This window comes from Rhipicephalus microplus, chromosome 2, assembly GCF_043290135.1.
Source record: "Rhipicephalus microplus isolate Deutch F79 chromosome 2, USDA_Rmic, whole genome shotgun sequence".
Taxonomy (NCBI): Eukaryota; Metazoa; Arthropoda; class Arachnida; order Ixodida; family Ixodidae; genus Rhipicephalus; species Rhipicephalus microplus.
In genome coordinates this window covers 264,496,267-264,524,073 of record NC_134701.1, presented here as the reverse complement: position 1 = coordinate 264,524,073, position 27,807 = coordinate 264,496,267, and the positions used below count along the sequence as shown (strand labels likewise).

Below are 27,807 nucleotides of genomic sequence, written 5' to 3'. Positions count from 1 at the left end.
AAAGCATTCCTGAACTGACGAGTTTTTTGTCAAAATCGATTTCAGTGCCGATGAATATCTTAACATTTGCTCGAGGCGGTATGGTGACTAGTGATTAGACTCACTGACATGTAAACCTTCCGTCGCACTAAGAAAATGAAAGACAGGCATCATATATATTGGTTTTCGGTACCTTTAGGGTAAGATAGTAGGTGGAAGTTAATTAAGTTTATTCATCGAATGAGCAGACAGTTTTCTTGTGAGCCACTGGGATCGTTTCGCCACGGACTGGCAGCATCTTCTAACCTTGCTCCTGACATGCTCTAACCTTATGGGACACACAGAGCGAGGAAAAAAATACAAGAGAATGCGATTCTGCTCAATTCGACACCATGTTGTACGAGATTTCCAAGACGTGGGTGAAATACGTTCACAAGGATGCTGTTAAAGTACGCCGAGTTGCAGAATTATATCTCACTTTTTTTTTCACGGCACACTGGATCCTAACATTTCGTATTTAAATTCCTCGCTTTTGGTTTCATTTTGACGTCGTTTCAATTTTAACCGCTGTGCTTTTTAGCCGCTGTGTTATATCATATTGGTATAACATTGTGATTGAACAGTGAAGTGGGGACGAGATGAGAAACTTGAGTTACGTCGAGAGCCTATTTTGTCACGTTCTGTTGCACCATTTCAATACAAGGGAATGGTATTCAATACTCCCATCCCACTTTCGCAATATGTTATGCGCGCATTTAAATCAGTGTCACTACACCAACCCGCTGCCTTTTTTTTTTGGAGTGTTTCGCTGGGCAGAGAGCACGTAGTGTGGCAGTGACGCAATTTAACAAAAAGTACAACCTCCCAATGGCGCCCGATCTCCATGTGCAACGTTTCAAGATTTAATAGCAAGGTTGGTGGGGGGGGGGGGGGGGGGTCGGAAAGAAAGAAACTATCACGCAATCACAGGCTTTGCAAATATGTCGGACTGTTGGAGTTAGCCTTAACTTTCCATAGTTCCTTTCGGATCGATAAGCGACGGGGGATTGACTTTCGCACACTTTCCAAAAATAATGTGAGTTCACTTTGAAGGCTTCCGATGATAAAAAACGGCACAGTATTTAGAATCTAGAAAAGTTCATGAACTAAGATCCGAGAGAACTTTTCACTGAGTAAGGCCTAGATGAAGCTAAGTAAACACGTCCGCGCGCGAAATAGTAACACTCGTGACCTACCACGTCAAAGGAAATAACTCTGGTAAATAAAAAAAAACGGTGTACCTAAAGAAGAACCACAGGCACAGGAGGGAGCACTTTTATTATGTCGACCGCAGAAGTGAGCTTGTCAGTTACAAAAATGGACTCCAGCCAGATGCCTGCTTTCGCACCCCCTTGTAGTGAGAATAACAAAGATCGTTAGGGCAAAAAGGAAAAAAAAATGCTTCGTCCTAAATAGACTGAGTGAGGTGGCTGTCTCGTTGGAGCTTTGTCTAGTCGTCCAAGTACGCATCTATTAGGTAAGAAATTAATTCAAATCACATCTTCTTGCGCATCACAAAGAGCCATTCGTCTTTTAAAAGGAGCAGCCATGTTTTCGTAATCACACTAAAAGAAAGCATATCAGCTTCCTCGATTACACGCGATATGATAAAGGAGGTATCATAATTATATTGTATGACTGTCTCTGACTCGAGACTTTTATTTTAGCTGAGATTTTTCTCTTTTTTTGTCGCAGGACTAACTTGAGCACTACTGTATGGCTCTGATGCCAAGGCAAACAGTAATCTTCATCATAATCAGGAGTGGCAACGGGACCTCGTGTTCGATTTTATCTGGATGCACCCTATTATGCTATACCATACATGGCTATGCTGTTTCTTTATTTGTTTCTTTCTATCTATCTATCTAGTTGTTTCACTTCTTATGTCGCTTTTTCTTTCCTCATTTCTCTTTCTGTCAGTTTTTCTCAATCTCATTATGGTTCCCCAGCGATAGCAACTCAAACATACGGTTCCTATAAATGTTTGCTCTGCTTGCGTACCTGGACAGACGAGTAGTTACAACGCTCGCTTTCAGCCCGTGGCCACCAGGGTTCGAATCTTGCCTCACCAAGAAATTTCACTTCCGTTTGCTTATTCTCCTTCTCATTCTTTTCCTCCAACGCGGTGCTAAGCAATGCGCAGTGACGTCACAGCTAGACGAGTTTCTGCAACTGATTAGTAGTAGCCGAGCATCGAGATAAACACCTTCACTGTTCAAAATCTGATTTTAAAAAGAAAATGAAAATCCTTCGCACTGCCACCTGTTTGCCAGGGAGTAGTCTTTTTGACATCCGAAACTTCTTCCTGCGCAAAATTGGTTCCAGAGATTTGTCAGTTAGGTACACCGCGAACAACTCGAAACATAGCTTCGAAGATAGCTATTTGAGGCAAAAAGCACCGTGAAGGCGCAGCCTACACGCCACAGAGAGTAAATCTCAACCGAGATGCTAATAGAAATATCAGCGACGCTAGCCGCTGTGCGGAGCACGTATGAAGCGTTACGAGGCGAAGTAATTTGGTTTTACGTAATGCTTTCACCAGGCTGCTTGAATTAAAAGAATGATAACGTACCATCTTCCTTCGTGGTCACCTTTGTTTTGTGACAAAGGCCTGTCCTTATGCAACGTGACAAACTAAAACCACTTCACGTCGTCTTCTTACATATCAGTGGTCTAAGTCACAGTGAAAGCTACGACTTGCGCCGTTCTTCTCAGAAATGTCCAGCGAAATTTTGGGATATACGGCATGCCGATTAAAAAGACTAAATATAAAAGGGACAAAACTTTACTTCAGCACGAATGCTTTTGTTATGAGCGTAACCTTACGCCCCATTGGTGATTTCTTGTGATTATACAACACAGTGTGAGCAGAAGTGGTGGGTATGGGATTGGTCATGAAATCTAAAAACGCTCTTTAGGTAATAAGCTTGGTCAATGTAGCCGAAGGTAACCGAAGCTTGTGGAAGGCTTTTTCTATATTCTTCCATTTGTGAAAGGAATTTCGCTGAGTCATTTTGCACCACCGAATGAACTGGTACCAGATTGGAATTGGTACTATGTTTACATGAGCATTTCAGTCGACGCTAATTCACGGAACTGTACCATAAGCTGTACTGCAAAGGGTCCAATTGGCCGACGAGCTCAGCAGAAACAAAAGTGAATGGCACTATTCAGGATATGGCGAGCGTATATATATATATAATATATATATATATTATATATATATATATATATATATATATATATATATATATATATATATATAAGTCACCAGAAGAAGCGAACGAGCAAACGAAAAACGATGCTTTATTGCCAACGTTACGGCCGGGGACCGGCCTTCGTCAGGGCATACGTGCATATAGAATATATATGAATATGCACATATGAATATGCATATATGAATATGCATATATGAATATGCACGTATGCCCTGACGAAGGCCGGTCCCCGGCCGTAACGTTGGCAATAAAGCATCGTTTTTCGTTTGCTCGTTCGCTTCTTCTGGTGACTTATAACTCGACCGGAAATCCAGGAAGACTTTCAAGAAATATATATATATATATATATATATATATATATATATATATATATATATATATATATATATATATTTAAAGAGAGACAGGGGGTAATAACTAAATCGGCCAGTTCGTTAACATGTGGGGTTATAACACAACCGCAGCGTTGTCAACAATGATACGCACGTTTATTTTTCAACAGCTTTAGGAGGTGTCCACCCTTCGTCAGGGGATGAGTTTATTTTAAAAAATGGTTAGCGCCTCCTCTGACAAAGGAAAAAAAGAAAGAAAAAAAAGAAAGAAAAAAAGAAAGAAAAAAAAGAAAGAAAAAAAAGAAAGAAAAAAAAGAAAGAAAAAAAAGAAAGAAAAAAAAGAAAGAAAAAAAAGAAAGAAAAAAAGAAAGAAAAAAAGACAGACAGACAGACAGACAGACAGACAGACAGACAGACAGACAGACAGACAGACAGACAGACAGACAGACAGACAGACAGACAGACAGACAGACAGACAGACAGACAGACAGACAGACAGACAGACAGACAGACAGACAGACAGACAGACAGACAGACAGACAGACAGACAGATAGATAGATAGATAGATAGATAGATAGATAGATAGATAGATAGATAGATAGATAGATAGATAGATAGATAGATAGATAGATAGATAGATAGATAGATAGATAGATAGATAGATAGATAGATAGATAGATAGATAGATAGATAGATAGATAGATAGATAGATAGATAGATAGATAGATAGATAGATAGATAGATAGATAGATAGATAGATAGATAGATAGATAGATAGATAGATAGATAGATAGATAGATAGATAGATAGATAGATAGATAGATAGATAGATAGATAGATAGATAGATAGATAGATAGATAGATAGATAGATAGATAGATAGATAGATAGATAGATAGATAGATAGATAGATAGATAGATAGATAGATAGATAGATAGATAGATAGATAGATAGATAGATAGATAGATAGAACTACCTAATGACTTTCACTACCAAGCGATTACGCTATGTCACCACTGTCAGCTCAGGACCAGAACAAAGCTTCATGAAACAGCAATTTTCAAAAGACACGTTTTAATGGAGCTGCTTCTTAAACATCACACACTTAATAGCTTCGTCACACAATTTTCCTTATGTAGAACTTCCGCCGTTCCTAACTCTCCTTGCCATGAAATTTAAAAGCAAACACCCATAAATTTGTACATTCCAACACGCTTCACACCCGAAGCGCCATGGCAAACGTGTCCTTTTCCATTTCTTTCACCAATACCAAGAAGTTGGAGGCTGAAACGGCACACTGGTCAAAACGATTTCCTGCGCGCTGACACGTAATCATAATTCTTTTTTTTTTTTGTCACGCGAAGCTAGATGTGTTCTCTCGGGTAGTTTTCTCTCTACTTTGATAACTACTATATTTTTTTTTCTTACTCCTGCCAAGTTGGTTTCGTATAGTTAAACACTCGATAACGCTTACTTAACGCGCGAAATATGGCTAGTCACCCAATAGAAAAAAATCGTTTTGCCGCGGCTCGGCTTTGTCAATTTATTGCGTGCCCCATTAAGTCAATTTTTGAGCGAAAGTCATACATATTGAGATTGTTTTATCAACTTGAGTTCTTCTTTGAAGTGAACTTTTGTCACGGTTAACCTATTAACTTTTCTTTTAATCTCGTAGGCAACTACATCAAATTAAACACCAATTAGCTCCATATTGACCATCAAAGAATCAAAGAGCGTGTTTTAGGATGATTAAACATGGTGGCACTGCCGTATGTGTTTCACTGTCATGTTTTTTTTTTTAACACGATAACGTTAAGGAGCCCGTGTCAAAGAAATTCCAGTGTCGACGTCATTGGTCGAGAGCGAGAAACTGGAGTTGTTCATGGGCGAAAAATTGACAGATGCGAATTATTTATTTACCTAAATAATTAAATAAATAAATATTTCGTTCATGTGGGAAGTAAACACAAGCTAGCTACGTGGCACCGAGCCACAAGAATCTTAAGATGGCCTTAAGGATCTTATAGCAGTAAACTTTTTTCCTTTGAAAAAATTTGCCAGGCCTGCGCGGGACGCGCAGAACAGTCACAACAAAAGCTGGAAAAGCAGCCTTTCAGAACCTTTTTTTAAACACTATTTGGATAGCTGCTACAAGCACACTTTCAGAGTGCCCATTACGCCAATAATAAGCATGATTTGTGTGCAGTATAGGAAGCATTCAGTATGCCATCCTTCGTCATTCTTCGTAAAGAAGCGGGGTATCTGCTACACCCTTTCATTTCATTTTGTGCATTTTGTCGATGCTGTGGCTGATGACAACAATAACGAATTATGCCTGAAGTTCTTCAAAAGTGGGTTGGTGAGCCTTCGACGATCCACTCGTAACCCGATTCACGTTGTGTAACGCCTGGTTGTTCCTTTGCTGTTATGAAACGCTTTGTTATACTCAAATGAACGCGATTTCTTTTTTTTTTATTGCGACAAAGACTTGCCTTTAAGCTTTAAGGCATAATATTTTTATTAAATGTGTGCTGTTAGGCCGGTGTTGTGTATGAAATGAAGTAGTGTCTTGTAGAATCTGTTTTCATGTATCCAGCGGTTGTAACTGGCTGTGTCGCTGTAGCGAAGGCCGGCTTGAGCGAGGTAACGGGAGCGTTCTGGCTGCAACCCTTTACATGTCCGACCCGGCTTAAGGCCGGTTTTCAGCGAAGTTCCAAGCGCGGGAGTTGCTCTGTGGTCGAAGACTGGGCTGGCATGCCGGGGACCCGGGTTCGTATTCTACCGTGTCCTTTGTGTGTTTTTATTTACTTTGCTCTTATTTCGCGCGATAGTGATTACGGGCGGCGACGGCGGCAGACAGACGGCGCACGTGACCCTTGTTCTGATGGCATAACGTCTTTCGCTGGTATACCTTAGGAGAAACGCCACGGCGGCGCAGTGGTTAAGGTGCTCCATTGCTGACCGGAAGATTGTGGAATTGAATCTTGGCTGTGGTGGCTGAATTTCAATTGAGACAAAATGTTTGAGGGCAGTGTACACTTATATGGAGGCGCACGTTAAAGAACGCCAGGTGGCCAATGTTTTCAGAGCCCCTCCACTACGGCGTGACACTACCTTGACGACAAAGTTTTAACGCTTCAACATATGTACAATTATCGAGACCCCTTCACGTGAGTTTTCACGGATCAATTTACAATGGATGAAAGCTCAACTAAGGCTTTTTATATACCCTCGTATAAAGATGAAAGATATTTTGGACATTCTCGAAAGACATCGTCTGCAGCAATCGAGCTTGTTGCAATATTACAAGCTTCGAAATTCATTGTTGAAAGTCAGCAAAGGCTAAACTGGATAATATATTCTGACTCCAAAGGAGCCCTACAAAAGATTAAGAATGTTTATTTTCATATGGGTGATAGCATAATATATGAAATCTTAAAAACAATTACCATCGGTTATCTGGACGGCTACGAGATATGTTTTCAGTGGTTACAAGTCACGTAGAAGTGATCGGAAACAAAACTGCTGACAAATTAGTCATTGCAGCACACCAAAACGTTCACTTGACCCCAGTCCCCGTTTATTTCACAAAAAACAAGAAGTTTTTTTTTTCCGAACTGCGCCACAAATTGTGCAAGGACGCTTGGTTTGACAAAACTACAGTCTTCATTCTTATATCAAATAGATCCGTCTCTTCGATTTTCACCTAATCAAAAGACCGATAGACCATTTGACACACTACTGCACCGTCTACGATTAGGTGTTGCATACACACCTCACTTCTTATGCCGCATAAAAAAAAAAAGAACGTCCTCGCACTGCAACCACTGTGGTGATTATGTCGATGCCTCAGAGGAGCATACCCTTATTGAATGTCCGAACTATGATGAACAAGGTGCCGAACTGAGTGATCGCTTGAACCGACTCGATAGACGACCATTCACGACTGGAAAAGTACTTGTACCGTGGCCACATATCGATAATCAAAGGTGCGCGATCAGCACCCTCCGTGCTTTTCAATGAACACAAACTTCATTAACTGTCTTTAGTTAATGTTATACCTTGCCACTATTTGTACGAACTCTATCCGCAATGTGATACGAATATATTAACTGGACTATGACCATACATACTGTGCTCATTCATGCGTTGTAAGCCTTGTAGTGTATATATGTCAATAGTGCCTCTGAAGAGTTTGTTTACTTCTTATTATTCTTGATGTTTCGTATTTTCGTGTTTATCTTGTATGTTACTGTCATGATGTTGAAACAGATAGCTATAAAGTAGCCTTCCTTCCCATATTTTTTCAAATATAAATAAAAACATTTCTCGCAATATCTTGATTTCGGGGCATTAAACATCATGAATTATTATTAATTAGAATAAACTGCGGAAAAGGAAACTCGCACACACTGCTGCCTCTTTTTTTTACTTGTGTACTATGTGAAAAAGCAGTAATAATTGATTCCTTAAGTACTTTGCGGACTCGACATCCACGAACGAGTAATATCAGCGAGTACTTTCTGATAAGTTAGTACACAACAAAACGTTGTAATTTTTTTTTCAACATCGCAATTAAGGTGCGTGTGTGAAACTTTACGACAACAGCATTCGAGATCAACCTCCTTTTACCTTACCATTCTTCTAGATTGTCCCTGTCAAACTTGACATGAACGAAGTTAATTTTATTATTCACAGGCACAGATTCCTAACATAAATAACTAACGCGTCATGCACGTACAATAGATAACACAATTAAAAACGATCGGAATAGATACGCCGGTGTCTACTTCGTTGCAATGATGCCATCTTTATCGCTACAATTTTTCCTCTGGTCCCTCGAAGCTATCTCGGGCTTGATTCTGTCCCTTCCGTTTGAGAGAACATTTTTAGGACCGTATACGAGTGGCAAAAGCGTAATAAAATCCCGCGTAAGAACAAAAAAGAAAAAAAAAAAGAAACGGGCAATGAAGCCGGGACGGCGATGAGTGGACGTTAAAAATCTTTCCATCGGGGACACAGAAAGTCGTACGTCGTCTGTTCAACAGCGGAGTGAAGTTCGGGAGCCCCGCTGATCTCGTGCTGAGACTCAGTTCGCACCAAGACATTCCGGGGCTGGTTTGTGTTATTTTTGTTTCATTCCTGCGACTTAACGACGTGCTTAGGCGCGAATGGGTCTCCTTCCTTTTCTATGCCTCGGTGAGTCTGTTCTTCAAAATGTGTTCTCGGGCTCAATCTCACTCAGAAGAAGGGGGAGGCATCCCCCCTCTTTCTTGTTACTTGTAACTTGAAATGTGCATTGCCGCCTGTCCTCATTCACTTCATTTCTTTATCAGAAGCTTCACTTTACAGCTCAGTATTATCTCTCCGCCAGGCGGCGATGACGATGCGTGATACATAGGCGCTGAATACCGGACAAAATGGAGCGAACGTAAAAGACTTTGAAATATAGAGGGCACTCCGCGCGCGACTCTATACATACATTGGCGCTTTAGACCTGTCTTCCAGTAACGCCATCTCTCGGCCAATGTCATTTCCTTCTGGGTCGTCGAGTCCCATTCCTGCGGGGGTACCACGTGATTTATCAACTTGTTCGCTTCATGTGCAAGTCTTCTGCTTTTCGGTCTCCACGACAGATCATGATGGCCTTCTTGTTCTTTTGTTGTTGTTTTTTCTTTGTGAACCATCACGCACATCGCTGAGGGGGAACGGTGTCTGGAAATGGGAGAGAGAAAGACAGCCTGTCGCTGTGGTTCTAACGTGGTGCTTATGGCTTGCGCGCATCTGCCGGCACCTCAACGCGCTTCTTCACCTCAACCCTACGCGTCTCACTCGAATGCCTTGCGCAAAACGTGAAGGATGCGCATTCCGCAACATACACACGCGAACGTCTGTAATAAGGCTTTCTTTTTTTCCTCAATGCCGCTCCTTTATACCAGCAGTCCTAATGGATGCAGACAAGCCTCTTGACTTCAGCAGCATGCCATCTCGTATAGCTCTTCTGTGCTGTTTGTGTTGTAGTCTTTTCTAGTGCCCACTATGAGTGTGATGCTGCCGACTTTCGCAAGATCAAAAAGGCACACATGCGCGCCCGCAAGAGGAAGAAGGGGGTGCGAACGTGTTTCTTCCCAGGTTTCGCCGCAACCTTGCGCAACGGTACAGGAGACGAATCGGTTGTGCTACCGCGCTGTTTGCATAACCTATCAGGCACACCGGCGACACGGAGTGCCACCGCAACGGCGCGGCGCGGCTGTGTGGTGTGGACGCCAGATAAGGGCTGTCACAATTAATGAGAGCGCGGGCGAAGGGCGCTGTCTGATGTCGTGGCCTAATAGGACTGTAACGCGGAGCCAACAAACAAAACGCGAGGTCGAGGTCGCATATGCGGAAACAGAAGTGTAGTTAATGCTCGGGTTGGCCAAGATGATGACTGGCATTCTTAGTCGAGTGAAGTGTTGCAGTGTGCACTTTGCATTATTGCATTTGCAGAGACATTAATCAAGAATAAATCCAAGTAAAACTAATCGTCCCAAATCCTGTCCTGCACGTACCGGGCAACGTGTTGTTTTGAACGATCAATGTTAGAAATATCTCTTTTCTGGAAATAAATAGTGTTTACTAGAGCACCGGCTAATATATCGCATCACCTTTAAAACGTTTTCAATTCGAAAGACAGTTGGAGTTCGCAAATGTTGATAAATCAATCACTATAAACATGAAACAATGATTTGACGTCTGTAATGAGAAGTAGCAAGGACTTGAAAGTTCTTTAAAGACTTTAAAGACCCAGACATTCCGGAATGAACAGAGTCGCATTTTCATCTTTTCGTCTTTTTCCCAATTTTCTTTCTTTCACAACAAAAGTGTCAAGAGAACTTCCACAGCCATCTAAGTGTGGTATACATTTAGGCTGACGGCCAGTTGGGCGTGTTTGTAAAGGTTCATTATGAAACAAGCGCAAAAAATTACACACACTCCGACAGGACACAGACGAGCGCTTTACATATAGGCTTTTAATGTCAGCCAGCAACGTTGTCTGCATCAAAGTAGACTTTTTTGCTTTGAAATATAATTATATAACGCCCATTTCGTACACCGCACTGTATCCTACAAAGTCCTTTCACGGTTGTGTATGTCCTTTCACGGTTGTGTACGTCTTTACCATCGCCATTGAAAGTTGAAACCGTGCGAACAAACTGAAATTGGAAGTATTATATACAGGCCCGGACCAATGTAGTCTCTCGGGTTATTACTTGCACACGACTAACTATATTCAAGAAATGTACTTCGGCACTTCGCAGAATACTCAAGAGTTACATGGACTTTGCGATTAGTAAGGTCTGCTAAAGCACTTCTGGAGCCGCTGCAAGGAAACAACGCATGTGTTCGTCTCACCCGACTAGAAAGCAAAAGCCATTTTCTTCTTCTTCCTCCCTCTATGATTTGATTCTTACCTGCGCCTCTGTGAAAGCTTTGTGCTCCTAACGAGCTTTTGCATTGTCTCGAAAATCGGAGGCATTGCAAGGTTCCTGCACATCATATATAGTTTTGCATTGCCTCTAAGATCAGCCCATCTTTGAGAAAGCAACTATGCCACTTGATGACGTCATGATGTGACGTCATAGTGGCAAAATAATAGCAGTAGTTGGCATGAAGTCACAATGACGTCAGGCCAACGACAAATTTTAACGTTTAAAGGGGCTTGTAAGGCTCTTGATAGCGCAGAGAACAGGCGGGAGTTTCAAATAGAGCACAGGTTTGCTTCACGAAAGATGGCGGTGTCTGTTGTGCCAGTGTATACTCTCCTTGCAGTCAGTAAGTTGATTGTATTCCTTCATTCATCAACTCATATCTGCCTCTATATATCGAAAGTTATGCTGCCCCTGTGCCCCTCAACAGTCCCGAAAACAGTAACTGAAAAAAAAAAAAACGCTTCCACTGTTTCGCAAGGGGCGCTTCGGCATTTTCAAAAGCAAACTGCACGCGACATCTTAACGAACCGCAAGGCGTGTCCTGTGCAGCTTCGCAAACAATAAGGCGCCACGCGAAGCGTGTCATTCGAAGCTCCGATTCATTCGCGACCGAAACAAGCGGCTGAATATAAGAAATAAAAGCTCTCATTATCGCTTTTTTCGAGCTTTCTTCTTCGCTGGCCTTGAAGGCAGTATTCGGGGCGTAAACTGCAGCAGGGAGATGAAGGGCCGAACAACACACTTCACATAGTTCATTCGTTCTACTTTTATTCCCTCGAGAAAAAAAAGTAAAGAAGAAAAGCAGACGATGACCCAGCAAGAGGAAAGCACTCTTCTCGCGCTTCTTGGGAAACTATGGCTCTGCGCAAAAGGCCCGAGCCTGAAGAAAAATTAAAAGATCGTGGCTAATGGGCAGCAGCGGCCGCGAGGAGCGAACTTCTTCTGGGTCAGAAGAGCCGCACAAGGGGGTTGCGGGGGAGGGGGGCAAGGAGGGAGAAGAAACGACGAGTTCGGGCACAGGCAGTGTCGGTCAGAAGCACTGGGCAGTCGGAGAAAACGGAGAGGAGGAGGGAGTGGAAGGAACAGTGACACCTCCGCGGGTTCGGGAGAGGGGCCGCCCCTAAAGTAGCCCGTTAATTAATACAATCATTATTCGAGTAATAGTAATAGCGCTAGCCCACAAGAAGCTTCGCCCTAATTACTCTCCTAAAAGGCATTACGGTCTTCGCGAAGCGGTCGCCCGACTCCCCACGGCGCAGCGTTCGCGTATACGCTGTCCAAGGAGGAGCCAGCGCCGGATACGAGAGTCCCGGAAAGAAAAGGAAAGAAAAAAAAAAGCATACCGGCCCGGTACCGAGAAACCGCCGCGCTGTCCGAGAATAAAGAAAGCGCGGCGGGCCCAAAGACGGCGACCACAGGCCAGAAGTGATGAGGCCGCCGAGCATTGCCCGTAAGAGCCCAGGGCGCAGCCAAAAAGCGAGAGAGACAGGGAGGATGGGGAGGGGCATTATTTATTTGATAACGACTACTGCGCAGTTAAGCGAGCGGAATGTATTTCTTCGCGGCGCGTGCGTGTACGGGCGTCTTTGGGCGAGGAAGGGCGCTAATGAAAGAAAGAAATCGGGAGGGAAAAGAACGAAACATTGCGTTTCTCACTCGCGCACACAGGCAATGACCACCCCTCTCCACCCTCCACCTCACCACACTTTCCGCCACTAGCTCCCTCTCCTTCATAGCCACCCTTTCGCAGACTCGACCCTGCCCGCCCAGCGAGCACTGAGTGTAAACTTCGAGTTTCCCTGCCCGCGCGTGCAATGCACACAAAAATATGTGAGACGTGTTACGGAGTTCATAGCACAAACACGTGAAAAAAAAAACGTGTAGCTCGGACTTTTTTGGCTAGCTGACTCGACACTGCAGTGGTGGTGACGCTTAAGAGAGGCTGACAAGACTTAAATCACGCCGTCCTTCTTGGCTAGCTTATCCGCATAGCTTTGGCCACCATGGTCACGGTATACTATCAAATGTATTTGAATAAGATTGGTAGCGGGCATGCGCTCATAACGTTATATAACTTGCAGAAACGAAGCAGCCGAGGTAATGTAAACCTTAACATGTACAAAGCGAGACAGTTATAACAGAACAGGACAGCACAGCTTTGAAACGTATCCGTTGCCATGGTATTCGTGGCATTGCCAGGCAATAAATGCCACTCTGCATTCTCAAAGTAAATTGGGAACAATGAACAACAATAATATGTCGGGTTTCACGTTCCAAAACCACTATTTGATTACTTTAGACGCCGTAGTAGATGACTTCGAAAATTTCAACCACCAGGTGTTCTTTAACGTGCATACACCCATATCTGAGCACATAGGTCCACAGCATTTTCGTCTCCATCAAAAATGCAGCCGCCAAAGCTGGTATTTGATCCTACGACCTGCGGATCAGCAGCCGGGTTTCTTAGTCACTAGACCACCACGGTGGGACAATTGGGAACGATTATACATGACCCCATACATCTGCACATGCTTTGCTGTGTGTTAGTACTTCTTCAGTCAAATGTTGTAGGCACGTGTGCTCAGATTTGGGCGCACGTTAAACAACCCCAGGTGGTCAAAATTTCCAGAGCCCTTCACTACGGCGTCTTTCATAATCATATGGTGATTTTGGGACGTTAAACCCCACATATCAATCAAATCAAACAATCAGCGTCTTCAGTCAAGATCATTTTCGTCTGGCAAGAATATTTTTGCCTGGTGATATATTAGTTGCGTTTCTTACTTACACACAGCTGCAAATTAAAAATAAAAGCGTTTAAAGAACTAAGTAGAGTACATCAGGTTTTACACTGTTCGATGTCACCTAAATCACGAACGCTAAATAAATGCTTCAAGTTCAGGAGTACTACCTGCGGTCTCAAATGTGACGGATCTAGAAGGACACATTACAATCTGAGAAAACCAAGTGACACAATGGCACTTGTAGAATCGTGTCACATAAATCAGCGAGTCATCGACTACAACAGCTCTATACATGCGTTGTGTAGCCTTTAAAGAGCTGCAACAAACCGACTGCACCACCCCTACTGTACGTCGAGTCAAGCCCTGCTTCTGGAAAGAACGCCAAGTGACAACTACCAGCGGAACCACACTAGTTTCTCCCATTTCAATTTCAAATCTGCGCCTTCTCGCTATTAAGTTATCAGCAATATCCTGGCTTCCCTCACTGCTTCCAACTGTGACTACAAGACTATACTTGCTTGAGACATCTTTGGGAGTGTATCTGCCGAGGCCGTACAACTACCGACTGAGATCCTCTCTCTCTCTGCTATGTTGAGTAAAAAGACGCCACAACAGCTGACCTGTGAGGGTGCCGTCTGTTCTTACGAACTATCCTAGCGCAAGCACTATTCACGTACGTGAGGCCTGGCGGTCGCAGTCGACAGTGGGCATTCGCTTCTCCTACAATGCGCCCTCGTGACAGTAGTCCAAGTGAAACAATCGCTCGCTATTACCAGGTTGGCCAGAACCATGCTTTCGACAGCAGAAGCACCACGTTGACCAATCACGCGAGGACAAGCTAGCGAATGGCTCTCTTAACCGAGGCTATGCAAGATATACAACCAATACGACGCGCCAGTGCGAGTCAAAGATTCGCGTTCCGTTAAAACACCATTCTTCTCTCGCATGATGTGATCCCAACTTTCCTAAAGGCATAATGTTTGGTTTACGGTATACGCGTCCGTTTTGTGATAAAAAATCGAGGAGTGGTTTGTGGTTTATGTTTTCGTGTCCGCAAAGACCATGGTGGTTCGTGGCACTGTCGTTGATTGGCTTGAAATAGTAGACGACACCGCTGCTCTTGCAAGCCTGGACAGGCTCGCTCTAGGTAATACAGGTACATTCGCGACTTCCACTGGAAGAGAACAGCACGGACACGATGCACCTGGTGGTAACCACGATTCGTACGACATCGCGCTAACAGGCGGTGCGAGGGCCACCGCAGTCCAAAGTTTCCTAATCGCAACTTCCTTCGCATTAGCAAGGGCCCGATTGACGCCGCGCGTAACTTTTACCTAACTGCATTGCACCGCCGTGAAAATAGGCCACAGGAGCACTGATTTCTCCTGCTTCCTTCTTCGGTACACAACAGTGCCCTCCGGTGGCACTGCAGAGACACGGGAAAAGCCATCCAGCAGAAGCAGGATCGCGGTGTGGGGCGGGCGGTAAACATGCCTGGAACGGCAAGCGAATCGCTCGGCGCATTCGTCTCCGTTGCGGACGCAGCGCGCCTACGTCAGCTCTGGCGGTTTTTTTTTTCTCCGCCCGCGCATCTTTGAAGCCCCGGGGCGAAGTTTCTTTAATTTCGAGTCGGCAGAGACAGGCCGCCCGCCACCACAACACAAAATCTCGTCTGAGCGAGGGACCGACGCCAGAGCGAGGCACTTCAGTGACTCGAGCGCCCGAGCCACTGGCGACCCAGTTTGGCGGCACACTCACCGATATTGCAAAATAAAAGGCTCCCGTTTACGAGAAAACGAGACAAATAACGAAGAGAGAGAGAAAAAAATAGCGTGTTAACGGAGGGAGCACTAGCAAGAAGCAGGCGCGAGACAATTTCCGCGACTGATTTTCGAGTGGATCAACAGAGTTCCTCGCTTTGCCGGCAGGCAATCAGCGTGTACGCGAGGGGACTAAAATAAGAAGGAGGGCGAAGCTTTCTTTCTTTTTTTTTTCTGTGCACCGCGACAATCTATCCACGCCTTTTTTTGTTTTTCTTTCTGCGACAACGCTGTTTTGCGAAGCGGGCATTTCAATGCGCACGACACCCCACGACTCGCCGCGTGCATGGCGTTCGCGCCGCTTTCAGAAACGCGTTTCCTCGCTCATTATGCAGATTGCCGTCGCCGAGCGGTGGCGGCGTCGCAAGAGACGACGAAAGAATAGTGTGTCACGGGAGAAGATAACTTATTTGCCGCGGAAACATGGTGGTTCACCTGCGGAGCAGCCCCAGCTGGGCGATGTAATCGGCCGCCGCAGTGATAAAATCTAACCACGGAATCCCACTAAGTTACCTGCGTGTACGCCATCAGCAAAGATTGACGTGAGAAAGAGCTACAAAAAAAAGCTAGCATTACTCCGCGCAACTGCTTGGAAGCGTAACGTGCCATCTTTTTGTATCGCTCGTCGCGTTGTGCCTTCGTGGTCCGTGTCTACGAGCACTACGACACATTTTGATGCATTTAACCGACTAACCCAATAAACAATATAGACATTACAGAAAGCACCTTTATATATGGCTCTGAACTATGTGGGGCGTACGTTTTGGAACCTGAATCATGGCTACACTATGAACGCTGCCAAACCCGCTACCAAACCAGCTGCCAATAGCTACTGAATTCGCCCATACTTGAACTCGTGCTCGCCTCGTGGTTCGATCTCGTAAAACGCTGCAATTAGTTACATTTATTTATTGCGTGCTGATAGGAGTTAATTAGGGTGGCTTGTTGGGCAAGTTGGTACATAATCTTGGTAAGGAAATGTCAAAAGCGTCAAAAGAAAGCAGAAGTAACCGAGACAAGGAAGGCGCTGGCCTTTAAACTAACTTTAACACGACCAAAACACGAACATGGAAACTACAGAGCGGGCGCACGAACAGCAAACACAGAAAGACCCCTTATCACTGCATGCCAGAATTACTGTAAAGACACCGGAGTTCTTTCTCGTTCAGAAAAAAACGGATGGCACGCTCACTCACTTACCCGGACCAATTTTGCAGATTTGAAACACAGAATCAGCGTGAACTCATTGAAGAGTTTCAGATCTACAAACTTCGTCCAGATAAGCGTGTGTACGCGCCATCTGCGTTTTTGAATGACGAAGGGCTCCTGTACCTTGACAGGGATTCTAGCGTGCAGAGATATGGGGCCCTTCTGTGCGATGGCTGTTTGCGTGCATGCTCATATCAGTTTTTTTTTGTTAGCATCGTGAACGAATTGAAGATAGCTGATAGTCCGACATCCTTCCTTTCGCTCTCTCTTTTTTCATGTCTCGGTTCATTCTGCTTTCTTTTGGTGCTGCTAAGATTCCCTTACCATGATAGGCGTTATGCGCGTAAACGCGTGTATTCGTACGTTGTTGTGTTTCGCTAACTCAACCTCTTTTAAACGTTATTGGCTACATCGTCGTCCAATGACATCATTACCGTGACCGCGAAGCCTTGATAAGTAAACAGCCTGGGTAAATAGCCTGCTTGCGTCTCAGCTTGCGCATTCGGCCACAAACTGCGGCGAGAGTTCAAACCACAGCATAAACGCGTATCTACGCAGCAATACTATAGGAGTAATCTCGGGCGGTGGCAATGTATACTGCGTAACGTAGAAAAACGCGAAAATTAAAGCACGCTATACGCTTGCGGATACTGCCAATATACATCGCCGAGAGACGCGACACATCATCAATTTCATCCGATTGTTCACGCAAAAGAAAAAAAAAGCTATAATGTAAAGACACGAGTGCGAAGGCCTCTGCCGGTTCATTATTCTTCCCATTTTCCTCATCTACGCAAACTTGGCGCAGTGACTGCAGCGCTGTCCTGCATATCCGCCAGCAGGCTTGCTATATCGCCTCGAGAAGTACTCTCTCAAGATAAATAGCGGACAGATGCCGGCGCGTACTACGCGCGGTACACGTCCCGAACTTTTGTTTCGCCGCGCGAGTCTTCTTTCTCCGTTTAAGAAGAAGAAGAAGAAGAGCGCCTCGGCATGGCGTGGAACTAGGCGCGCTTGAACAAAGCGCCCGCTAGTGCGACTCCGGCAGAAGCGGCACTCGATTCAGCTGCAAAGCAAACACTTCTTCCATCCCTCCCCACAGAATCCATGAGCTAGACGAAGTGGGCGCGGAAGGTTTTTGCCTCGCAGTCCAATAATAAATTGTGCAAATATATATGCACATACTCACGCGGCAGCTATACGCCGTTGCCCTTACGGTGTCGAAAATCAGCTTGGCTCAGCCGAGTAGAAGGCATTTTTCACGACTTTTATTCCCGAAGCCTAATTTTCTTTCAACGAAACGGGCGTTCACGATAGTAACGCTTTCTTTTTTCTTTCTTTTGTTTCTGGCCCTCGCTGAACGCATACTTTTTCAATCAATTAAAGTTTTTCGCAAGCTCGCGTTCGTTCGCAAATAAATGTCCGGGTTTAAAAGGTTAAATAAAATCGCCAAACACTGCCTCGCTTACGCAAACACAACGTCAATCACCGCAAAGGACGAAAAGCTGAGACGAGGGAGTTTTATCCAACGGTGACTTACATGTTTGAATTATCAAATTAGCTTGTCTAATTGAGCACCCACTCATCCACGCTACATGTTTACACTAACACCTGCAAACAGACAAAAACATAATTCCTCTAATGGTACACACAATCTTCGTAGATTCAACAGCCTCCTGAGGACGTCGCAAGACGAGCTACGCAGTGCTGCGCGTAATTCTGAGCATACCTGGCGTGTAAGAATAATACCTGGCAAATAGGCCTGCCAGCAGCACTCAAGTATTTATACAGTCGAAAAATTAACCTTGACGTGATGTCCCATACATCGAGGCAGATGGACGCGGGGTAGTCATTGTCAGCATCATTAGCAACACCTCGACCCACATTCGCAAGAGTTCTTGGCCGTAATTTCCATTTGCCGAAGGCCAAGCGCATTCACTGTACCGTAGGTAACATAGTATGGTCAACATGGCGGTCGTCTGGCATCTACTGCTTCGAACAATTCTAACGTAAAGAACATTTGTGTTGTAGGTGAGTCTTGGTTACTCTTGTGACATGTGCAATGGTTTAGATGAATATAATAATAATAATAATAATAATAATAATAATAATAATAATAATAATAATAATAATAATAATAATAATAATAAACCACGATATGACTATGAGAGACACCGTAGTGGGTGGAAGGCTCCAGAAATTTTGACCACTTGGGGTTCTAAAGAACGTGCACTTAAGTCTAAATACACGGGCCTCAAGCATTTTCGCTTCCATCAAAAATGCGGTCGCCACAGCCGGGACTCGCGACCAGCGGGTGAGCAGTCGAGCACCATAACCATGCGGTGATTTATTTATTTATTTATTTATTTATTTATTTATTTATTTATTTATTTATTTATTTATTTATCCACAGCACCAATTGGCATTAGAGTGGGGGAGCGTTCACAAAAAGTACATAAAAAGATACATTGTCACCTAAACAAATAAAGCGGTGTGTGTGCGAGTGTGTGCTACTTTTTTTGTAAAGTGTACTTCACCTCACACATACCCTTTATGAGGCAGAGCTTTACAAACAACCAGAAAATTTTTGTTTTGATTTTTTTTTTTTCATTATACGGTTCCAGGAGAATAGCAATACATTTAATGAAGGGAGCCTGCTTATATTCCAATAAATTTATAGTACCTACTCATAAATTTAGGTATGTTGGAGCCTCAACAGCACCGCCAGTGCGTTAAGGCGGTGTCGTCGACGTCAAAGTAGTTTGATACGTTTCAGCAGCTCATATTGAAAAAGAAATATATGTTCGGAGCTATCTAAAATTTTTATCGCGTTCTGTCGTTCTTGCGCCAAAGCCTGGCGATAGGTGTTAATGGTACTAATATTTATGGTATTGATGAAAGGAATGGGAAAGGACAGCATTTTTGCTTTTGCCACGATGCTTCGGGTGTGAAGCGTGTTGGAATGTATTTATGGATATTTGTTTTTAGATATTTCATGTCAAGAAGAGTTACGAACGGCAAAAATTCAGCATAAGAGAAATTGTGTGACGAAGCTATTCAACATGTGATGTTAAAGGAGCAGCACCATTAGAACGTGTTTTTTTGAAAAATGCTGTTTCATGAAACTTTGTTCTCGACCTGGGTTGACGGTGGTGACATAGCGTAATCACTTGGTAATCAAACGCCATTAGGCAGATCTATCTATCTATCTATCTATCTATCTATCTATCTATCTATCTATCTATCTATCTATCTATCTATCTATCTATCTATCTATCTATCTATCTATCTATCTATCTATCTATCTATCTATCTATCTATCTATCTATCTATCTATCTATCTATCTATCTATCTATCTATCTATCTATCTATCTATCTGCCTTTTTCGAACGAAAGTTAACGCAGTCGGCAGTAACGAGCAACGGGGGCGCTTGCGCAAGGCACATAGACGACCTCGAACTCTCGCGAGGTTTCCCAGGGTCGCAGTTCTCCGCAACTATAGCATCGGGGGCACGTGCAACAAACAGCAAAGCACTTCGTCGAGCCCTTGCGGGGATTCTACCCACACCCGCTGCCACGCACTCTCCGCACAGCCACTCAGCCGTTGCCTCCTCACCATCGAATTCGATCCGTGTCTCTAGGCTCAATAATCTTACACGAAAAAAAAATAAGATAAACAAATTAGTAAAATGTAAAGAACTTACGACTCTCGGCGGGGCTTCGCATCGAAGTAAACCGTAAAGCGCCGAGGGGTGATCAGTCGTGTGTGAATGCCTTAGTTGCGCAAAATTCAATCTCACCTGGCGTGACTCGAAGCGCTCGCCGTCTGATTGCCGTCGATGAAAGCGCGCGGTTCGGTATTGCAGTTGACCCGGCCTTTCTCAAGTGGCGGGTCCCTCTTTGTATGTACACCGCCACCGCACTCCGAGAAGCGAGAAGGCCTCGTTTGCTGGAATAGATACAGCATTGTGCAACGACGGGCATGTAGCGATTTACTCATGTCGTCCCCCGTGTGTGTACTCAGCTAAGCGTTACAATGAAAAAATTGCCGCGGCGCTCTGCAAACAGCTGTTCTCTCGATGAATTGCGTAACGTAAATCGGCTGGTCTTGAGATGCAGTATCACGTTACGTGAGCAACTACACGAAATCTACTTTGTCACATACTTGCAGCATTCGAAAGAAATGCGCTTTTCCCGGCAAACAGTAGTTCTTGGACTGTCTAGACAAAGGCAATATACATATGAAACGTTAGTAGACCCCATAGATATAACATATAAAGATTACTTTTTGAAAAGTAACGTTTTTTTTTCATTATTCAGACCTAAACCGAATCATCCGGAAGTCGTTCTTTAATGCTAAATGTCGTTGCGTACGTTGAGTATTGGTGATAGTGCAGTTGTCACTCGAGCCTTAATTTGTTTAGAAGTGGTAATATAAATCGGCATCTACGCCGCTTAAGCGATAGTACACCGCTCGCAAAAATGATGTAACAGGCACGGGACATATGACTGGTAACGAGGAGGAGCGTACAACGGTTTCTTGTGGCCTTCTTGCGAGACACTGAACTGTGCAACACGTGGGTTCCTATATTATTCAGAATGTACTCATGCGAAAATGTTGCCGGCCATTTAGGCCACGCTAACCCCGCCTGTCACTACACCACCACGCACGACCACTACCACCGCCCCCATCATCATCTCATCAAAATATCTGTGTTACAAGCAGCCTCCATCTTTTTAAACTGAAGTATTCATGTTTTGCGAAACGTTTCTGTAGCTTTCCCTTGTCCAGCATCTTACATTGCCATATAGTGAGGCCTGCAGCTCAAAGCTACAGCCGACGAGGTTGTTGTTGTGCAATTCGCTACTACATCTGCCTCATTAACTCAAACAAGCCACGCACCATATGTATCCCTACACATATATACTGAAGTTTAAATTGGTTTACTTGCGAAAGAATTCCATTGATTGATATGTAAGGTTTAACGTCCCAATACCACCATATGATTATGAAAGACACCGAAGCGGAGGGCTGCGGAAGTTTTGACCCACTGGAGTTCTTTAACGTGTACCCAAATCTGAGCACACGGGCCTATAGCATTTTTGCCTCCATCGAAAACGCTGCCGCCGCAGCCGGGGTTCGATCCCGCGACCTGCGGATCAACAGCCGAGTACCTTATCCACTAGACCACCGTGGCGGCGCTACTTGCGTAAGGAGGACAATTCGCTGAGTGGGGTCAGCGTGGTATTTTAAGTTAAAATCTTTCAAGTGCTTCCTGAGACTCTGTTAGCGGCGTGTGCTACAAACACTTATGTGACCTCATTAAATGTTAAACGAAAAAAATCACCTCTCTAAATGAAAGACAGTTGACCACGAAGCTTTCTCAGACAGTAAACTGAATCTATATGTACACTGCCCCACCGTGGTGTTCTAGTGGGTGAGCTAGGTACTCGGTTGCTTACCCGCAGGTCGCGGGATCACATCCCAGCTGTGGATCGAATCCAGGTTGTAATATTTGTGTTCTTCTGTAATCTAAAACTGTTGTCAACAGCTTTTTGGCTAAACGATCCCCGACAAATTGTAAACAAAAAACTGTGGTAGATAGATATTTGATTGATTGATTTTTTTTATCTTCTGCGGTGACTATTGAGTGGCAAACTACGCATGAACGAAACTATTCATATGAGCGTACCAAAATACCAGGCGTGGATTGTACCCAGCAATATCCCTAAATCATTCTCGCCCCAGCGTGACCCTGGTCTCTTTCATACCTCCAACTTAAGTCCTCAAACGTGCTAAGTCAGCCATCTATGCACTGTAAGATTACATTTACCAGGTGCACTTTTTTGAAAATGCGTGCAAATAGTGCACTTTGATAGCATTAGAATACGAGGGAAATGTGCAACGAGTATGTCTTATTACCCGCCACGGTGGTCTAGTGGCTAAGGCACTCGGCTTCTGACCCGCAGGTCGAGGGATTAAATTCCGGATGCCGCGGCTGCATTTTCGATGGAGGCAAAGATGTTCGGGGCCTGTTTACTTGGATTTAGATTCACGTTAAATAACGCCCGGAGTACGAAATTTTCGGAGTCCTCCACTACGGCGTCTTTGATAATCCTATACGGTGGCTTCGGGATGTTAAACTCCACATACCATCATCGTGTATCACTATTGACCGTAGCGCGTTACGTCACGGCCCGACAGACGGGCGCACAGATTTCCGAAGAAAATATCCGTGGAATGCTTAGGGTTTAAAACTGAATAGAGATATTATTTGGCGTGCGCTTGACTCGTTGCACTTTTCTCGCAAACGATATTCCTCGATCGACGGCGCCTTTCGTGTTCACCAAGTGACCTTCTCTTTGAAGTACAACATTCTCAGCCCTGTTAACGCACCCACTCGACGCGAAAATGTCAGACGCGCGTGGAACGAAGTTGATTGACTGGAATCAGTGAACCCTCTCGTGCTCTGTGATATTAAACGCACGGTTAACAACCACGCTGCCTGTACATATTGCAATCTTTGTGGGCTGAGGCAACACGTGCGAATTCTGCACATGCAGTCATCCCAGCCTTTGTAGGTGGCGGTGGTCGTGCGATGCTAATGTGCGGAACACGTGAAACTCCATACCATTGGCTGTAAAACCCGTCACTGTAGCGGCCCGCTCAAGGCTACAGGTGCAAGCGTTAATGGTTTCACTAATAGCGCGGCCCCCCGCTATAACGTCAGAGAGCCGTGTACGTTACGCTGTCTCAAGCGGAAACTTTTTTTACGAACGAACAGAGTTGGATTAGGCTATATTCATTCGTTGACTAACGTCTGTGCATACGTGAAATGGGAAACCGCTTCTGGGCTTCGTAATTGCACCGATGGTTCCAACGAAATCGATGCTTTGCTGGTCGTCGCCCTCTAGATCGCGTCGGCATTATCATCCGAGATCGTGCCATGGATTGGTGTGCTCTGACGGTGCAATCACGTGAACATCTAGCCACTTTTTCAGTACTCGGCGCCTTGATGCTACATCGAATAACTGCTACCCGGAAGACGACCGCCGTTAACTGCGGTGCTTACGCGCGTTTGTTCTTACTATACGCGAAATAATGCTTGCTATGCAGGTTATACTTTTCTGTACTGAATTCTTATATGATAAATAGTTTCTATTAAGGTAGTGTCAAACGAACAAAACTTAATTTTCTTCTCTAACTCATTGTTATTTTCTAGGTATTTATAACGTGTTCGTTGTTTATTCAATGTGATTGACGCTGCATTGCAGGAATAGAGCCTGAAAACCCTCGTGCGAAGCATTATTTCCTAACCCCCTAGTTTTTAGCTCGGAGCCGGAATAACGATGAAATGAAAAGATTGCCACTGACACATTGATGTAGACGTGAGTCCGCATGCCATGGGTGTACGAAACAGTCAACGTAGCTTTTTGTTAGAAAAGGCGCTTTGAGTGAGGGTGGAGGGGGGGGGAGGCGCCACTTGGTCTAGTAGAATGATGGCACTCGATTCCGAACCCGAAGGTTCCGGGATCGAATCTCACGGCTGCATTCTTGATGGAAGCGAAAATGTTTGGGGTCCGTGTACCTAGTTTAGATGCACGTTAAAGGACTCCAGATGGTCGAAATTTCCGGAGCCCTTCACTATGAAGTCTCGAAATCATATCGTGATTTTGGGACGTTAAACTCCAATGTTGTTGTTGTTTTTTGTTTTTTTTTTGCGGGGGTATGTGGGTTTAATAAGCCGCATGAGCGGCTAGCATATACATCCATTTTTTCGCGTATATGTTAGAAGGGGACCAGGGGTGTGCGTATATAGGTATATATAGCTCACAAATACGCAAACAAGCGAAGCCACCCCCCTTTCGCCCCCTGTCTGAAGGTGCCCTGGAAACAGCCGACGTTGCATGTGAACACCTATTCGCACGATGTGGCCTCGGCGGCCCAAACACACGTGCTGGGGCCACCGCATACATAGATAAGCACCGTCTAAATTGGGACAACGAGAAAACACTCGGCATGAATATAAAGGTCAGCCCTAAGCACGGAACGTTGTCCTAAACAAGGCGCCTTATGCATAGCTAAGTCCGCTGATTGTGGGAAATCACACGAAAAAAAAGATATGAATAAAAGTTACCATGACGTGCATGCTATACATGTACTCAACCATGCTTTAGCTGCGTTGCATTCGCACGAAATCTGCGCACTTGTCGATAATTATTCCATCTCGTGCTTAAGGAAACGCATGGGCCACGCATAATGTTTGTTCGATCTGAACACTCTTGATAAGAATGCGTAGGAAAAATACGAACTTTGCAGACAGCCGAATCGAAGAGACGGGACCGTAAGACGTATCGCTGTCTTACGAGGTCCTCATCAAACGCAGAAAGAGTAATATCGCGCTGCGTATGGAAATGTCGCCGCAACGCGAAGAATCATGGTATATTATAGACCAGAATATTCACCACTCGTAAGGGATAGCCGTCCCTGGCCGTTGTCCTCATGCACGTCAGGTGAAATGAGAAACCGCGATATAACTTGCTACCTTTTCTCTATTCTATGAGATACGGCGTGCAAACACGGACGCAAGAAGTCGGGACGTTTGCGGTGTCCCGACTGTTTTTTTTTCTTTGTTTTCTGAGTCCATGTTTGCCCACCCTATCCTTTAAAATGAACACTAATTAGCATTCTTAGCTCTCTGTTATTCTATAGCTTTATACATCTTTTATTTTATACGTCCCGTACTTGCCCACAGAAAACGAGGAACGGCGCGAACGGAACCATGCAACAGACGGACCGCCACGTGAGACGGACAAAGCTCTGTGCTGTTGGTCACCTTGTTTATTGCTTTGTATAGCATGTACTAACCGATCCAAATAAACACTCTAGAGCATGCTTGCCGCCGCTGCTAATTCGTCATAAACTGCGAACATGCGACGTCACAAACCCGAAGCTGGCAGCGCTGACAGCTAATGACTGGGGTAAAGGTTATGCAATTATTTATGCTTGCGCTAACGGCGGTTGCGGCAGCACACCGACATGGTCTATACGCTGCGAGTCCCCGAAGCATCTCGTATTGGGCCCGCTTTCAGCCGAAACAAATGAAAACCATACGACCTCCTGCCCTCCTCCCCCTAATTGTTAGTTTTAATAACTTGTAAAGGAGAGCCGACCTATACGACTAAGAATACTGTCTCGTTCATCCCTATATCCCCCGCCCCTTCTACATGAGGCGCCCCCCGCCCCCTTCTTTTTCACTCAGAAGCGACTCTTTCCGTCATCATTCATGGCCTGCGTTCGATGATATGGTTCGTCATATATGTACTGTGTGTTGATGCATGGCAGTATGCAGCCCGAAATTTCCATAAATCAATCGCGACCAAGCCGGCCTCGGCGCGCTCAGTGTGCACCTCATCGCTAAATCAAAGGGACACTACAGTGAAACAATATTAGCTTTCACTGATAAATTACACTGCGAAATTTCTATAGTGCCGTTAATTACAACACCATAGGTTTAATAATAGATGTGAAAGTCAATGTCAAAATTTCGTATTTAATTTACCAACTGAAGTTTCCCGTGGTGAGGTCACTGGTTACAATGTGTTCTTTTCGTACTTTGGCAATATTGGCTCAACTAAATTTCTTGAAACTTGGTATATAAAAGGGTCACCCAACAATTTGTGGTTTTCGGCGAAAACTAAAACTCGAGAGTCTATTATGCCTATACAGATACAAAAAGCGGGTCGTAAAAGAATATTTCAGTGTAAAACAGGCCCTAGAAGTGGCCAGCTGAAAATTTCGCTACAGCGTAATACACTCTATAGCTACAGTGTTTAATTTCGCCCACCGCGGCGATCGCCGTTTTGTCGGGGCACCTGTGACGTCATGTGCAGCAAGGAACGGTTCCGGCGTCTTCAGCAACAGTTTCAGTCCCCGCAAATCGTTCGGTGCCAAGCAGAAAAAAGTTCAAATGTTTCGATTTCATGCGCAGCTGACGACGAAACAATAGACAGATTTAGCTGCTCGTCCGCAACAGCCGTATACGGACGCAGCCTGCTAGCCATTTGCAATCGCAGGCCACGTCTGTACGGCAATATCGTTCGGCGGAATGCAGACGCTCGCGCACAGTTTCATTACGTCACGGCTTGAGAGAGCTCCAGTGTTGCCCGACTGTCAGGCCACTCGTGCGCTTGGTAAAATATTCAGTAATAAATTAAGTGCGCAACCAAATGCGCCAAAGTCTGCAGCTTATTTGTGAACACTCGTGGATGAATTCGCATATCATGTGAGACAGTAAGTTGGCCCAGCTGGCTAGGATCCATCGTGAACTTATTTACAGCGCAACACAAAACACAGCACAGGGAAGGAGCAAAACAGAAAGAAAAGACGGCGCTGACTCACAACTGTTGTTTATTGGAAAAACGGGATGAAATGTATATGTCTCTCTTTTGATCCTTCCGTCTCCTGTGTTTTCTGGTGTTACGCTGTAAATAAGTTCACGATCAATTCATTCACACAGCACAGATTATGATCGAAAATTGGGCGTGATGGCCCCTTAAAGAATTTGACTCCTTCGGAAGGCAATGCACTTCTTATTTACCGATTAGGTACTATACGTGGGACTTAGTAGACGCCGTCATAATATATATGCCGCCACAACAGGGGAACAATGTGGTGGCTTCTCCACCCACATTTTTTCTTTGGTGCGTCTTCTCACTTACAAAGCACATTCTCGGCGCAGGCGTGGTGTTTTTTGGTATTGTGAAAGAATAGTTTACGAACACGAGAAACGTCCTGGAGCGCAGCTCTTACGCACCTCTTCTTGCGTTGCGCAGCGTTGCCGTGGTAAACGCCGGACAATAAAAACTCCCAAGCATTTCCCCGAGGGTGAACATGGTTAAGTGCGAATACACGGGGTGATGCTATGACGGGTATTTATTAATTCGCACTATTATATTTATTATTCACACTATGGTGCCTTTATGGTGTAA

At 44.5% G+C, this 27,807-nt stretch overlaps 1 long non-coding RNA gene across 1 annotated transcript in view; it reads right to left on the bottom strand.

The window, feature by feature from the left end:
* The window catches only part of LOC142788104 (uncharacterized), a 50,976-nt gene that overhangs the window by 19,783 nt on the left and 3,386 nt on the right, over positions 1-27,807 (bottom strand). The window contains exon 2 of the long non-coding RNA XR_012889272.1: positions 20,616-20,764. This is a non-coding gene — a long non-coding RNA (uncharacterized LOC142788104). The remainder of the gene's footprint in view (positions 1-20,615; positions 20,765-27,807) is intronic.